Raw genomic sequence first — 16,633 nt, 5'->3', positions numbered from 1 at the left:
TAACCTTGAACGCAGTAGATAATGCAAATACATTCCAGAGTAAAGCCAAAAGATAAAGACTCCCATCCTCCCGAGAAAGATGAAACACGCATCCAGCTAATGACATGCGAAACGTTACGATGTATCAAAGACATTGAAACGGCGAACATGACACTAATGAATAATGACCAGATTTGAATAAATGTGTCCTTCATTGTAAGATTTGTCCAAACTTTATTTTTGTATTACTTTTTGTAGAAGAAGCAATTTCTAACACTTTAAATACCGTGGAATCAGTAAAAGGTATTATTCACTTTCCTATAGTAAAACTGTCATCTAACTATAGGAAATGAATCAAACTTAAAGGCAGAATAATTTTTCAGATTTGTTACGTTTTTATTTATATCCTATGGCTTGCCTTTTTCTAGATGTTTTAAATAGTTTTGTATAAATGAAGGGCATGTGCTTGTCACATATGAAGCAAAGAAGTAGGCAGTAGAATTACAAATGTTTTGTTTATTATATGTAGATTTTAATAAAGCTAGCTGGGTTTACACAACCCCTTAAAGCAGTGTTTTTCAATCTTAGCAACTCTAAGATGCGTAGACTTCAACTCCCAGAATTCCCCAGCCAGTATGATTTTTCTTCTGCAGTGCAAACAAGCCCAAGCTTTTATATAGATCTGTGCTCCAGAATTTAAACTCTGATGTTTCTCTTCTGCCTTTTCATATTAACAGGTACTTGTTGTTCTCTTGATGACATTGGGAGACAGTTGAACTATGGTTACAGACTGGTTTTCTCTATCCCAGGAACCACTAGTTGCTGCCTCATTAGATTTAACCCTTACAGCCTCCTGCCAGAAGTCATCCATCTGGTATGTGAGGGAGGCCCTTGTCTTAAGTAACTAATCACTTAACATCTTTCTGATTGGGGTGGCTACAAATATTGTAAAATAAACAAATAAATTAATATCGGTACTAGGTGCATTTATGACTCCAATATTCCCCCATTATATTTCTGTCTAGTTTCCAGATCAAAATTTAACTAGATTTTGAATCTCAGGTTAAAAGTCAGTTTTCTTGGTTAAATCAATAGGATCTCACCTGTTGTGTAAAATCTATGCTTCTTTGCAGCCTATTTTCAGGGTAACCAACCACTGTGACTTGTCTCAGAGGGTTGCTAGAGGTATTTATTTACTTGTGTATTGAATTGGGAGGCTGCCCCATTCCAGATGACTCTGGGTGCCTTTATAAAATTAAAACAGTGATAAATATAAAATGATTCCAGCAATAAAAACAGCATCCATTCAGGGAGTAAAACCCACTGTTGAAATTCCTCACAACCCCTGGAGTCTATTCATCCATCTAATCCAAGGCCTGCAAGAAAGGCTAGGTTTTTAGAGGGTGCCTAGAAGACTGGCAATCCAACCTACTTCTACCCACACTTCCATGACACTCCTCAAAACCACCAGAATCCCCAGCTGCAGCTGCCCTTGTCAGCAGCAGCCAGGAGACCAGCTGAAGAAGGTCTCAATCATCCCACAACCCCTCACAACATTCACCCTGCTTATAGTCTCCCAGTCCCCTATGCAGTCTGGGACAGGCAGTTCAATACTCAGGTCAGGTGACCAGCCAGAAATCCACCCATCTGATAGCTAAAAAATCCAGCAGGAAAATCACATCGAAGCCGAGATCAGGCCAGATGCTGAATAACCATGTAGGAGCAAAGCCTGGGCTAGTGCTAAAATAGCTCCCAGCCAGTCCCCAATTTTGCTGACATGTCTGTAGCACACTAAACCATGGCTATTATCCTCTGCCAAGGAGGCCCCAGGCCCCAGCCAAGAATGGAAAATTTGCTCCCTCTGCCAATCCACCAAGTCCAGCACACCTCCAAGGCCAGGGCAACTCTGATCACATTCACAGAAGTTTTCTGCTGTCCCCAGTCACCACAACCACCACAAGGGCCAAGCTCCATGCTAGACTCCACCAAAGGAACAGGGTCCTATGCCAACCAGTCCACAGTGGGGGTCCCCCAAAGCAGAATTTCCCCATTCCTGTGCTCCATGCACAGTATGTATTCACATCCCTTCCTTTGGTGCATTTCTTTTTTGCCCTCTCAGTTAGAATTCTGATTCCTTTTAAATCAGATTTGGGATACTTATTTGTATATAAGCCCCTTTGTTTCTGCAGAAGCACTTTCCTTTCTCAAACCCATCACTGTATTGCAACACACCTCAGAAAAGAGATGGTTTTACAGAATGATGAGAAAGTGTTCAGAATCCAGGAAGGGAAATATTTTCAAATGCCTAAAGATTCCTGTTCATTATAATAATTATTGTTAACACTATCGCTTTTATCTTTCAGTCTAATGTTCAAGTCTTCTGGCTGCTCATAAACTACCAGGTACACCAAAAAATAAATCAGAAATGGTTTTAGGGTAGACAGCACAGCCCTTGTCTTCCTTGTTACACCACCTTGATTTGTGCATGCCAGGAAGTTATACTGACAAATGAGAAGGCTAACAACACCAGAGAAAAGATAGACAAGAATGGGGTAGTAGTGGCAGTACTGGCACACCTACCAGTGAGGACAACAGATTTCCACACTGATCCTCTACAGAAACTATAGAGCCTGAACGGATGATCCAAACAAATTCATGATGGCAACTGTTTTTGCTGACACAAAGGGGGAGAGATTGGTTTTAAATTAGCAGTGTGGGCATGCTCCTTAGCCATTTTTTTCCTCTAAGAATAAGACAGAACCAATGACAAAATACAGGAGGTTAAAGATGGGAAAAGCTACATTTAGATTCTCTATAAAATGCCATGAATTAAACAGGGAAATTGCATGATTAAAAACATACGTGAAAATACCTTTGGAGCCACATATGAAGAAACTCCCATATAATGCTAAATTTGTATAGCATGCAGGGCTGCAACTAGGGGGGGCACCAAAATGAGCGCTGGGAGGGCACCAAAACAGGCGCAGAATCCATGTTTGCCCAGGTGACACAGACCCTAGTTGCGGGTCTGACAGCATGCTAAGCATTTTCATCTCAGATTTTTTTTTAAAAAAATTCTAGTTTAGAGCATTTTGCGAAAGTCAGTGTAGCTGGTTGTATATGACAAGATAAGTTATATATAACAAGATTAACTTGTTCAGTGCTAAAAAGCCCACTTGAGTTCAAAGTATTATACAAACTTAAGAAATGGGTTAATTCAGTAAAAGGTTAAACATGTTCTGTAAATGCAGCCAGAGCACTATATGAATTTAGAAAACTGGGATGATCGGATTAATCAGTAAAAGTATTTTCCTGGTGGGGCATTGAACATAAATGATGGACTCTGCAGTTGTGACTTGCAATGTTTATGCCAGATTTGTGTTTCTGCCTGAGAACAAACTCATATATCTATTTGCAGGAAGTGCCGACTTGTGGTTCTCGAACAAAAAGCTAAAGGACTGGAACAGTGAGTGGCATGCTTCAGCTGATGAGAAAAGGTGAAGGCTTAAAGATCAAACAAATAAGGGACTACAGGAGGAGCTCAGAGTGGGTTTTTCTCCACTCGTATCTAACCGCAGTATAAACAAAACTGGCAACTTTTTCTTTCTGATAGGCCTGCATGATGTTGCCTTTATCTCAGCCAATGAATGCGTCAACCTTAAGTTGTCCTGAGGTGTACCAGTGTTAAAGTGTTGGTATTCCCCTTAAGCTGCCTGTGTCCTATGGCAGTTCAAGGTGTGTAAAATCAGTTATGATTCCCTGCCCATAACGTAAGAGGCAAAGTCAGGCAGCCAATGGGATCAGAGCAATATTTACTGGCTGTTACAGGCTGATATGGGCAGATCTTCCCTCTTCTGATCCCTGGTCACCCCTGTTGGCTGTCACCATGCCATTTTTTCCTCCCTACAGAATGAGACGTGGCAGCCCTGGACCTGTGGATGATTGAAATTGCGCAACAATGCTAGACTGCTAAGCCAAGAGTACTGTGGGTACTTTAACGCTTTGGCCCTTATCAGTTTAGCACAAAGCTGAAATAGCAAAACAGTGAAACGACAGGTCCAACTAGCACATTGCCTCCCAAACAGAGCACAGAGGAGCTTGGTAGCCAGCATTTGTGTTCTAAAGAATGGAAAGGAATGGGAGAGAAATCCTAAAAGTGCTGCTTGTGACTCAGCTCCTTTTGTGACTCTGATTTTTTTTTTTTTTATAATTCAGTGTGGGTTATGACAGAACAGAGCAATGGAGGAGGAGTACAAATAAGAGCCTAAAAATGAAGGATGGAATCCTGCATCCGAACCCGCCCCATTCCTACTGCACTACTTGTGATTGGTGGAGGCTTTTCCTCTTCACTGGTGACATAGAAAAGTGTAAGAAAACAAAACACCGCGCTTATCACACATTGCACATGCAAGATTGGGACAACACCGTTTGGTGGTGAATAAGAACATACACAATAGAGGCAAAATGGGGATTTGCCATTTTATGCCAGAATACCTTTCCTCTGAAAGGCGGGTGATAGCAGTTTAATGCAGCAGTGGGGAGAGGCCTAGAGGAAGTAAGTCTTTGTAAGGAAGACAGTCAAAGAAAGGTGCTAACACAGTGAACAAAAGCAGCCTCCAGAAACGAGAGAGTAAAAGAATATTCTGCATGCTGGAATGCAACAGCAACACTCTGGCGCTCCAGAAACAGACCCTGTGCCTTCCAGGAAGAAAAGGAACTGGAAACAGAAGATGGGCAAATGGATTCCAGAATGGCAGAGGGCATGCAGCAGCACCCTGCAACAAGAGAAGAAGGGCTGTGGTAATTAGTGACTCCCTGCTCTGAGGATCTGAGACAGATGCATGACAACTGGATCCTAATTCTACTACATCTGGCTGACTGGCTACACAAATGGGCTTAATGAGAGGGATTTCTTTCCAGGGACTGTGTTGTGAGTTATCTGGACAATAGGCCACAGGAGCAAGATGGGTTGCACCTCAAAAGGGCTGGTAAAAATAGGCTTGGCTGAAACAAGGTGAGATTGATTAGGAAGGCTTTACAAAATCCTGTGAGGTCTGGAGTAAAAAAATCTAGAAATAAGGACCTAAAATGAAGCCTTGTACGCTATAGAAGGAAGTGAGGGTATTGGTATAATGAGGCCCAATTATGTATATAGTTTGTTCAAAATTAATAAAACCATAAAAAAGGAGAAGTATGTTAAAAGTATCCACATAAGGTTAAAAATCTGAGAGAATAAACTTGGTGATACTGTAGCATCTGGGTTAAAATAAATAGAGGCTCAAATAAAAACCTTTAGGAATTATCTTTGAGAAATACAAGAGACCTGGTAAGTACCAGACAATGAGAAAGGCAAATGTTGCGCTTATCTTCGGGAAAGAGGAAAAGAGAATCCAGGAAACTACAAACAAGTTAGTCTGATACTGATAGCCAGGAAAATTCTAGAGCAGATCATAAAGAGATTTATCTGTAAGCATTTTAATTACAGTGCAGTAATTATCACAAATCAGCCTGGATTTGTAAAGAAGTCTTGCCAGACTAATCTTATTTTTTTAAGTAGTAACTTCTTTAGCAGATTGTGGGAATACTGTAGACATAGCTTGATTTCAGCATAACATTTGGCAACTCTAGTTAAGCTAGTTAAGAGGTGGCATAACAATTAAATATTTGGCTCAAAAATCATACTCAACTAATGCTCATTTATAGTACCTCATAAAACTGGCCTGAAGTATTTGTAGGATGCCATGAGGTTCAGTTCTGGGTCATCTGTGGATGGTAGGCTCTTTTTCAAGGACAGGCTACGTAGCCATCTACCAGGATTATTTTAATTTGGATTCCTGCAGTGGACAGGAATGTTACTTAGAGTAATATGTGTGAATCCAATCACCCAATACAATTCCATATATATGTTCACGTTTACATGGTTTGCTTAACCATGATTTGCTGAATAAATGGGTTGACCCAGGGCTAGACCAGTGTTAAATTGTTTCAGTTCACTTCTACCTATAACTAACTGTGAATGCTTTTATGTTAGGCTAGTATTACAAGATACTTTCTTGAATCAGATGTCCATAGCCCCCAATCCAAATCAGTATTTATCTTATGCTAAATAATGAAATGAATATCAACAACTGACATATGAAATATCCAGAATAACATCTACATGAAAAAGGGGGACTACAGATTATTAAAGCTGTGCTCAGTTGCCATAGCAACCAGACTTCCAAAGTGATGCAATAAAGAAATAGCATCAAACAGCATGGCTAAGTATATATGACAAAGTCAGAGGGAAAGCAAGCCAACCTAGTAGGGAGTTTTCTGGCTGCAGAAAAGGGAACTGCATTGTCTGGATTTGCAGCCTACAAGTCCTTGAACAGCAATCAGTCCAAAACTGAAATATTGTAGGGGTGTTTGGGTAATCTTCAGTTTAAACTGTGAAACTGGCTGGAGCAAGACAGCTATGTTGCATCTACGGAAATGTGAAAACATTCAGTGAGATTTATTACAACATAAATGATAAGCATCAACTTATCATTTATGGGACTAGTGATAAACGTTACCATACTCTAGGAACAGAATCAAATATATCAGCTTCCCAGTGGACATGGTACCTAGGGAGAGCACTAAATGGGGACCAAAGTATGTTCTCTTCTCTGAAGGACCAGGAAGGAAAGGATGATCCCTGGTCGCAGCAACCTCCACTTTTGTCATAATGATAGGGCATTTTAGCCATGTTTTGTAGACTATATACAGAGTATAAATAATGCACACAGAGAGGAATGCTTAATGGCACACTTAATCACCGAGTTCCATGCTCTCATTTATTCTTTTTTTTTTTTTTTTTACAAAACTCACTTATAAACTTTGAACATGGTACCTTAATTTAATAATGGGCAGGATGACAGGAAAATGCTGAAATAACATCCCAACAATATGAAAGTGTTGTAAATAAATAGGAAACTGGACTTGGAGATTGAAGTTCAACCTGTTCGGCTCCCCCTGAAAAAGCAAATGTGCTGTCTGGGACAGCTTTTTGATCCTCAGTTGTCCTCTGATTGCAAGTGGCAGCTATGATTAGAATTGTTGTACAATTACACTTACTGCACCAGCTGTATCACTTCCTTAGCCACTCAGATATGTGTAACACCTTGATGACATCCAGCTTGACTGTTGGAATGCATTCTAAATAGGGCTACCCTTGAAAAGTTTCTGGAAGTTGCACTTGATATAAAATGTAACTAAAACAACTGCACAATATGATGTAAATGCATGAATGAGGGCAGAAATAGGTTTTGGTGGGAAGAAGTCTTGACATGTTTCCAGACCTTTGCTGCAAATTAACCATGCTGGCACAAATAGAATAATAGTGACTTCTTTTGTTTTTTGCATGAAGCAAATTCTTGGACTAAAATGATTAATTGCCTAATAGTGAATTAGCACAAAATGAGTGAATTCACATGAAGCATAGGTAGACCGTGCTTAAACACAAGGAAAAAGCCATGTAGTCTAAGTTTTGGCACCTTTAAAAGGAGATTTTGAAGCTGCCCTCTCTTTTAACATATTGGTTTGATTTATATCCAGCCTTTCTATTTAACATATATTCAGGGTAGCTAAAAATAACTAAATGTAGACCACAAAAATACTAAAAATTAAGTTAATTAACTTTTAAAATCATTAGTAATTTAAAATTAACTTAGGCAACATTTAAGGTAATTATTATTATTTTTGAATTAAATGGGAAGGTGCAGTAGAGCTAGATGTCATCAGTTTAATGATGGTATCCACTTCAAAGTCACAGTGACCTCCCTTTGCAATTTAATGTAGATGTTGAACAGTACCACCTTTTGGATATAGTCCCAGCACAAGAATCACTGCAAAGCCTTGGCTTCAACGCCCAGCCTTGAAGATAAATGAGAATTATGCTATTATCAAGGGTACAGAAAGCTGTTGAGAGGTTCAGGAGAACTAGGGGAGCCATACTCCCTACTTTTAGTTTCTGGCATGTCATTCACCAAGATAATCAAAGCAGTATGTACCTGAAAGCAAATTAATATAGGTCCCAATAATCAGTATTATCCAGATGAGTCTCTTCTTTAATTTTGTCCTGCATGAAGACTAGGCCCTAGGAAGAGTCTTCATTTCTCTCTGATCCTAGGGTGAATAAAGTAGGGAGACACTAGAGAGAAGAAACCACAATTGGCTGTTTGTATATCATGTCATTATGAATTATGAATAAACCATAGTTAAACAAACCATGACTTAATGTGTTATTTGAAGTGTCAGCGGTATAATTGATGGGTAGCACTAAGACTACAATCTTGCATTTATTTACTTAGGAATAAGCCCTAGAAGAACATAGTGTGATTTATGACTGAATAAATATGAATATGATAGCTGGCCACCAGGGTTATAACAGAACCAGCCTTAAATCATACAAGAAAGAGTGATGTAATTAGTGTATGGTATAAGCCAGTGTTTCTCAGTCTTGGCAACTTGACAATGTGTGGACTTCAACTCCCAGAATTCCCCAGCCAGCCAGCTAGCCAGCAGGGCTGGCAGGGGAATTCTGGGAGTTAAAGTCTACACATCTTCAAGTTGCCACAGTTGAGAAATATTGGTATAAGCAGTACGTTAGCCCTTTTGCCCATTTGGCTATAAGCTAAATATTCTAAATGCAGTCCTGGGGACTCTGGAAGTCTTAAAACAAAAAATAAACATGACAAGTTACCTAATGGTGTAGCTAGAGCTAAATCTAAGGGCTAGGGCCCAAAAGCTGTCATATAATTAGAAAATAGCAATGCAGCAGCATCAAACATGGCTGGTATTAATACCTGTGCTACAACATTTTTTTCCAAATATAAAATGCCACATTTATCGATACGAATTTCATTAGTATTTTTAAGGGTACTATCCTTTCCTCCAACTAAATAGTGTTTATTTCCAGTTCGTGATGTGCATCATAATTATAGCAGTATACAGAATAATACAACCATACAGTCCAAGTAGCAAATTATCTAGATTAGAACTTGAATTTGTTTTTAAAAAAAGGAGAGAGAGAGAACACACATGAAAGATAGGAAAACTTCCTCCAAAAACTGCATCCTAAAGCAAGTGCTCTTTGTGTTGCTTTACAATAGTCCTCCTGTTCTCACCAGCACCACATATTTCTTACAGTAATGGTGCCCTCAAGATGTGCTGGACGACAACTCTTAGAAGAAAAGTCTGAGTGTTGTAGTCCAACATGTTTCAAGAGCCCCATGCAACGGAAGAGTGTGTGCCAAAGTTTAGTTACACTGAGCCCTTAAGCCTGGTTCACTAGCAAATCACAGCCATGGAACAGGTGAAGTAATAATGGGAAATTCTATAAGTATATACAAAATACATTGGCTTGAGCAAACTACTGCCAACCCACCAAGCCTGCTGGGTTTAAGGCTCCAAGGCGAAAAATAAATCCAGTGAGGGTTGCCTTCTAACCACTACTTTTTAGAAGTCAAAAAATAGTTGCTTTTCTTAATAATCTGGTTTTATTTAGAATGGGGAATATGGTATCCTTTAATTTTTCAGAGTAGCTCTGTGAACTGATTAGCAAGCAGTTGGAACATTGATGTTTCATCATTATCTGTTTTGTATGTGGTTTCATTTTCTAAGCACTTTCCTATCAGTTGTTGCATTACTTGTTTCAGCACACAGACAATGAAATTTACATCTCTATTGATCTTTGTGCAGACCATTTATTTTAAAGCAGGAAAAATACATCTTGATGTTCAGTGTGTATATATTGAAAAATTGAGTAGTGCCCTTTTAAGAAACAGACTACCCTTTCTTTTTACAGTAAGTAATAATTAAAGGCTGGTGTTTGATCAGAAAGTGAATCGGGCTGCAATACCCCTGCCTTCCTTTAGCTTTTACAGGCTAAGATAGGGGATTAGATATGACTGCCATCCAATTAGTAGTGCCTTTGTTTTTTCTGAGGAAAGGAAGAAATGATGCAATTTACCATTTCTGACAGTGGCCAATCAAGCTACATACTGTCACACTTTTAGCCAGTTGGACCACTGATGAGGGCTGTCTGAGCCAATCTGTCCTAACAGCCAGGAAACACGCTGAGACAAGGAACTGGTCTCTAATATTTATTGCTAGTACTTAACAGGAATCCTAACAAACTGAAGAAGCGTGGGAAAACCCAGACATATAAACCACAAAGGTTAAGGCGGTCCTGATCTGTGTCTCTTTGAATGGCTGACCAATTCCTCAGTGCTACGCATGCGCTTGACAGTCTGGATGGGAGCCCCCTGCTCGCCATCCTTACTCATGACACAATCAGATTAAACCTTGCAGCTCCACTTCAACTCTCATAGGGGAGCTTGTTCATTATATGTTAGTACAGTGTTTCTCAAACTTGGCAACTTTAAGATGTGTGGACTTCAACACCCAGTTGCCAAGTTTGAGAAACACTGTTAGTTGTTGCCAAAGCAATACGTTATTTCATGCTGGGAACTTTTTCTCTAGTTATCTAGCCATATTACTTTCTGAAGTGAGTGCTAACTATAATGTTTTATTTATTTCTCACCACATAACAACAACAGTAACAAAATCCCTGGAAATAAAACCAAAAACATTTAATAGGAACTCTTGGGTTATTTATTCTACATTATTTTGGTGTTCCAGAGCACAATTAAATATTTTGAGGGGAAAAGATTTGCACTGCAGACTTTATATACACAGAGGAAATTCAAATATCCATTAGATATGTATCTAAAATAAATGATATAACATTTAAAAAAGAGCACTACATATTCTAATAGGTGTTGGTCCAAGTATAGATTTGTCTCCAAAATATTTTTATATGCCTATTTTGCAAAATACGGTTTTTCCTATTTTGAAATACGTTTTCAATTGACAGTTGATTGTTCAGTTAAGAACATTTAAGATTTAAAAGAAAAACTTCTGGGTAGTTTCAGTTTTGTTCCGTCTTTTCCCCAGTTCAATTGAGGCTTCAGTAGTATACTAACTCACCCGGCAGTAAACCCCACTGGATACAGTAGGGCTCAGAAGAAGCATCTAAGATTGTGCTACAAATGACAAAACATGTAACTAGAACAAAGTATGTTACACCAGCGCATCTACTGTTTGGCTACATTCACACAATGATCAAAGCCAAAAGAAAGGGTTAATTAGAACACGGGCCTAAGTCTCATTCTCTGTCCTGTATGGCTTGTTAACTAAGGCTCAAAGCTTACTTGATGCCTCCTCTGTTGTATACACCCAAGCAGCCTCCCTTCTAGTTTGCAGAAACAGGAATTAGAAACCTCTGGTAGTGTTGGTTTCAAATGTGCTGTTAGAGGTTTATACACTGTGTCATATTATTTATTTGGTTTGGCCTTCTGATGTGTCAAGCATGGTTTATCCCTTGTTGTACATACACAGCCAATTTTAGTTTGTTCAATAAACCATAGGTGAGCAAAGCATGCCTTAGTATCAGGTATATCCCTTTTCTGGGTGGAAGACATTTCCCAAACTTTAGAATTTCTGGCTAGAACCCTTTTTTAAAAAGGTTAACCCTGCCTTTTTCTCCATGGCTTCCATATTTCACGCTTTGAAGTTTTGTAAGATATTTTATTTAATGTTTGTAATTTTCATGTATGTTATGGTCTATATAGAGTTATTTTTTTTTTTTTAAATGTACACTGTAACTTAGTTTTGATTTTAAGTGAAGTTTTTTCCTCCTCTGACCCATTATAGAGATTTCATTTTATAAAATAAGCAGAAAAGCATGAAACTTTAAATGTACGTATGTATGTGTGTATGTATACTGTATGTATATGGAAGCCAATGTATATTTATCAGCATGAGTTAATTTTTAAGCCTGTGGTGACAGAATAAACTATTTACTTTTGTAAAGAAAGAACCAGAAAGTAATAAAATGCTGCAGCAATGTAGACAGGGATAGACTGAACAAATATCTTTACTCCATAGCAACAGAGCAAATTAGTTGCAAGAGTTAGAGCAATAACAACCATGGAATGTTACAAAATCAGCTACGTACTGATGTCAGTATTGTTGCACTTTAAAATAAATGTAAAATCGAACGAACTTCCTAGGATTTCTAAGGGTGTGTGTGTATTAGCTGATGACTCCCTACTCCAAATTTGGCTAATCAAGATTTACCTATAATGCTTATTCAGGTGCCAAAACCAAAACCACATTTAATATTTTATAATGGCTAGGTTAAAAAGTACACTGAGGTAAAACAATCACACCACATTATGCTTTAGCATGATAGCCCCATTCACACTATACCCTAAAATATATTGTTTGTTAACCAGGATTTATGATATAGCAAGTTGTGTGAATGCAGCTTTAAAAAAACCCTTAATAGAAGAGATGGATGACTAAATGATAACTCTAAGAAGGAATCTCTGTATAATTAATTCTCATGACGTTTACCTGTGGTTAGTATAAATTTAGCTTTATCAGTTAGCCCAATTGTCTGGGATTGCATGACACATGTGGCTCAGTGTATTGTTTGAACATGTCTATGGGTATGTGACACATCAATTCAAAAAGACCAGTTGAGGAATATGTGAGTCCCACCATCGTATTCCCCAACATTTGCAGAAAACCCTTAGGTTTACTATATTTGCCGAATCTGAAATAGTAACTACTTTGGATTTATGAAAATTAATTTGTAACCAAGGTTTGATATAAATTACAAATTCTACTTCTGTAAATGGAATATGATGACATTTTCTAGTTTGGATGACAGTTGGTCTAAGACAGGCTAAGAATTTGATTTAACAACTATATGCAGTGAGGGGCTTTATTTCTTTTGGCTTGGTGAGTTATGCAAACACGCTGTTTATGTAGCACACTGAACTAGCCGAACCTTATTTTAATTCAGCGTGTTGAATGTATCATGCAAACTCAGAAAATTAGCATTAGTAAAGCATGATTAACTATGGAAAGTACACTGTGTGAACACAACCACACAAGGTCTTCACCTGAAAGCAAAAAGATGAACGGTTGTCAGGAACACACAGAGAGGTATTGAGGGAAAGGCCCCATTACCTGCTGAGAGATTGTTACCTGAATTGAAGGTTCCCAGCTCTGGAGGACGGATGGGACTGGGGAATCTGCTATTCCGCTCCATCCGAATTACAGATGAGGGGAAAAGAAAAACTACCTGCCTGGGTGGAGCTCTATCACCCAGATATTTCTATACCTAAACACCCCAGAACTCAAGTACAGAGATTAAGAAGGTGGAGATCCTAGGAAGGATATTTTGTGACAGTCATCCCACCCACCCACCCACCCACCCCACATGCAAATATGCAGCATCTATTATGCAAGTGTTAGATTGTGCAGGCAAAGAATATATTTGACAGACCATTTAATTTTATGAAAAATAATCACAGTAATGGGACACAGTTGTATGAAAGGAAAAATTTAAACTGATGAGTCAAATCTACCCAGCCTCTTAATGTGCCTGATTACTGCTATTTGTGGCTTAATTTAAAAGAAGCCTCAAGAATTCTGTCCCATATCTGAATGGTAATACTGGGAAAGAGGGGTTTAACTTTATCAAAAAGTGTCTGACCGCTCAACCCACTACAGCACAACCAACATAAGCTATGAAAGGGATAACACTACCATACGTCAAAAGCATCTCAGAAACAAGCAACAGACGATTACAACCACACAACATCACTGTAGCACACAGACCAACTAAAGCCTTCCAAAACATCTTAAGTAAACCAAAAGACCCAAGAGCCCAAGAAGAAAAAACAGGAATCATCGACAAGATACAGTGTAAGTGTCCTAACAGTCAGGAACCACGCTGAGACGAGGAATAGGTCTCTAGTGTTTATTACTGCTACATAAGACAGAAAATCCTAACAAACTGAAGAAGCGTGGGAAAAACCCAGACAGATAAACCCCAAAAGTCAAGGCGGGTCTGATCTGTGTCTCTTTGAATGGCTGCTTAACTCCTCAGTACTACGCATGCGTTTTCCCCCCTGGATAGGGGCCCCCTCCTGCTCACCATCAGTGCTCATGACATCAAGGACTGGAACAGCCACTATGTAGGGCAGACAGGCAGAAGACTAGCAGAGTGCATCCATGAACACCAACTAGCAGCCAGAAGACACGATTAATCTCACAACACATGGACAGACTCAACCACAATTTCACCTGGGAAACTGTGAGCATCCTAGACCAAGCCAAATCCAAAAACACTGGGGAATTCCTGGAAGTTTGGCATTCAAACAAATCAGCCATCAATAGACACATAGAAATAAATCATATTTACACATCATTCAAAAGAGACAACAAAAAGCTAAGAAGGAAACAAAGACCAGAACACATCCCCTCCAGCAGCCAACACCCAGAAAAACAGGGATTAGCACCAGACAAACAATCAAGCAGAAAAAAATACAGTGCCCTAATCAAGGAACTACCAAGGAGAAAACCACACCCCTACCAACAATGGCACAGCAAGCTACTATACAGTATATAAACAGGGAGTAAACCCCACACTCACTAGCACTGTTACCTAGCTGGGTAGTGAAACGTCTGCAACAACCAATCTCAGAGAGCACCAAGGACTCCACAGTTCAACCTTGAGCTACATATATTCTATTCTATGGGAGACTGTCTAAAATATGCATGATTCCAGAATGTGGTGTTAAGAATTGTTTTTTCTCGTGCTGTTTAATAGTAAAACAGGGCATCCAGGGATCTGAGGAGTTATAATCTGCATGAAAATAATACTTTCTTTCTGTGAGCCAAAGGGCAGTAGAAATAGGGTGTAGATATGCTAATGGACTAGATAAACACATTTGAGACTCAATTTGGACAAGATGGAGAACAAGTTAAAGGTTCTTCTTCTTCTTGGATGAATAATCTTCATCCTGTTCTGGTTGTGCAGTCCTTTGAAAGATTAGGTTTACAGTTTAAGACTGGATTCACACACCACACACTGTTGGAAGACCTGAAAGACCAGGTTAGGGATAGTCATGGAGAAAATCTAATTATGTGGTTGCTAGGAGTTGAAAATGACTTGACAGCACATAATCAATCAGTCAATCAATCCTCTATCTTAAAATGTGGTTCGCTAGCCAACTATGGGGTTGCATATTGTGTGAATATAGGCTGAGCATGCTTTTGAATCTAACAATTAGAAGCTCACATAACATTTGTGAGTCTAATAACCTCTCATTTAAACAATTACAAGGATGCCGGATTAATTTTAAAAATAGTTCAGAAGTTGTAGCTTGTTAAAAACAAAGCTTGAATATTATTGTAGTACTTCGCTAATTTTATAGGATTCCAATCTGTTTGTAGACTCAGTCTAAAGTGTATCTGTATTTAAAACCTTGGGATCAGGTTACCTCATAGGTTTTCTTCTCCCATAGATATTCACTCAAAATTCAAATCTTTTTGGGTGCCCAGTTCATTTAGTATTGAGTAAATACTAAATGCATGAGTATTAATAAGAGGGCATTTTCAGTGTGGCACCAGCTATAAATGCCTCCTTTTAGAGAGAACCATCTGGACTCTTTATTGTCTAAACTATTTGTATTTTCCCTAGGAAAAAAGTTATGCTGCATAATTACTGTTAATTTCTTAGCATTACTTTATATTATGACAAAATAGGTATTTAATCTGGATTTCAGATAAATAAATAACAAGAAAGATTGAGGCAATCTAAATCACTACTTACTGTATCATTCATAGGTCACTTGGTGTAACAACCAATAAAACAATAAAAAGACCAAGGAAGACCCTGAGAGAAGGAAGTTGTGCACAGGACTGATACTGGAAGAACTGAAAGCATAAGGAAGACTGGCTTTTGTCCCTTTTCAATTCATTGAAAACATTCTAATTGTAGAATGAAACTATTTTTATTAGGGACTCCATAACCATGTAAGACTCAATTATACAAATTCATATAAAGTATGCCTTAAAAACCAACAAGGTGTTTAAAAGGTTTTGGATGCACCTCTTTACTCTCTGCATATATGGGACAAGTAGTAATAATGTCATTAAAACTTCTGCCCTGCAAACATTCTGCCCTGCATCATAACTTCTGGGCAATCCTGTGGAACAGAACAGTTACAATATTTTATATTCGCCACTCTCTGCGAGATATTACATGCCACTGTACTATTAACTCTTGTTTAGCCACATGTGGAGAGTCCACAAAGATAATAGAATAAGTTGATCAAAAAAAAAAGAAAAGATGAAAATATCCACTTCTCTGTGTAATTATTTAATGGAACAGGCAGCTAATGACAGTCTGATCTTGGTGCTGCAGTTTGGAATCAAGCTCCACTGATGCAAGATATGGTGGACTGGAAATACATTTGTTTAAAATATCCTGTATAAAAATAATGTTCATAGGGGTTGAAAAGATACTGGTGAGGTACTCTCTCCATTGTTATTGTATGCTCAAGATAAGTTTTTGCAAGAGTTTAGAAATTCCTAAAGTGCTGTAGTCTAAATATATGCATATGTAGAGGTATAATGAAGCTATGAAAAATATAAGCTTGCAATCAATTTAATATCATCATTTTGGCAGGAGTATGAACATCTCTTATGAATCTGGATTCATCTCCAAGATCAGGAGAACTAGTATCCACAGACAAAACATGCAGTC

The sequence above is a fragment of the Candoia aspera genome, chromosome 7, assembly GCF_035149785.1.
Source record: "Candoia aspera isolate rCanAsp1 chromosome 7, rCanAsp1.hap2, whole genome shotgun sequence".
Lineage (NCBI taxonomy): Eukaryota > Metazoa > Chordata > Lepidosauria > Squamata > Boidae > Candoia > Candoia aspera.
The sequence above is the reverse complement of the archived record's forward strand: the minus strand, read 5'-3'. Positions refer to the sequence as shown.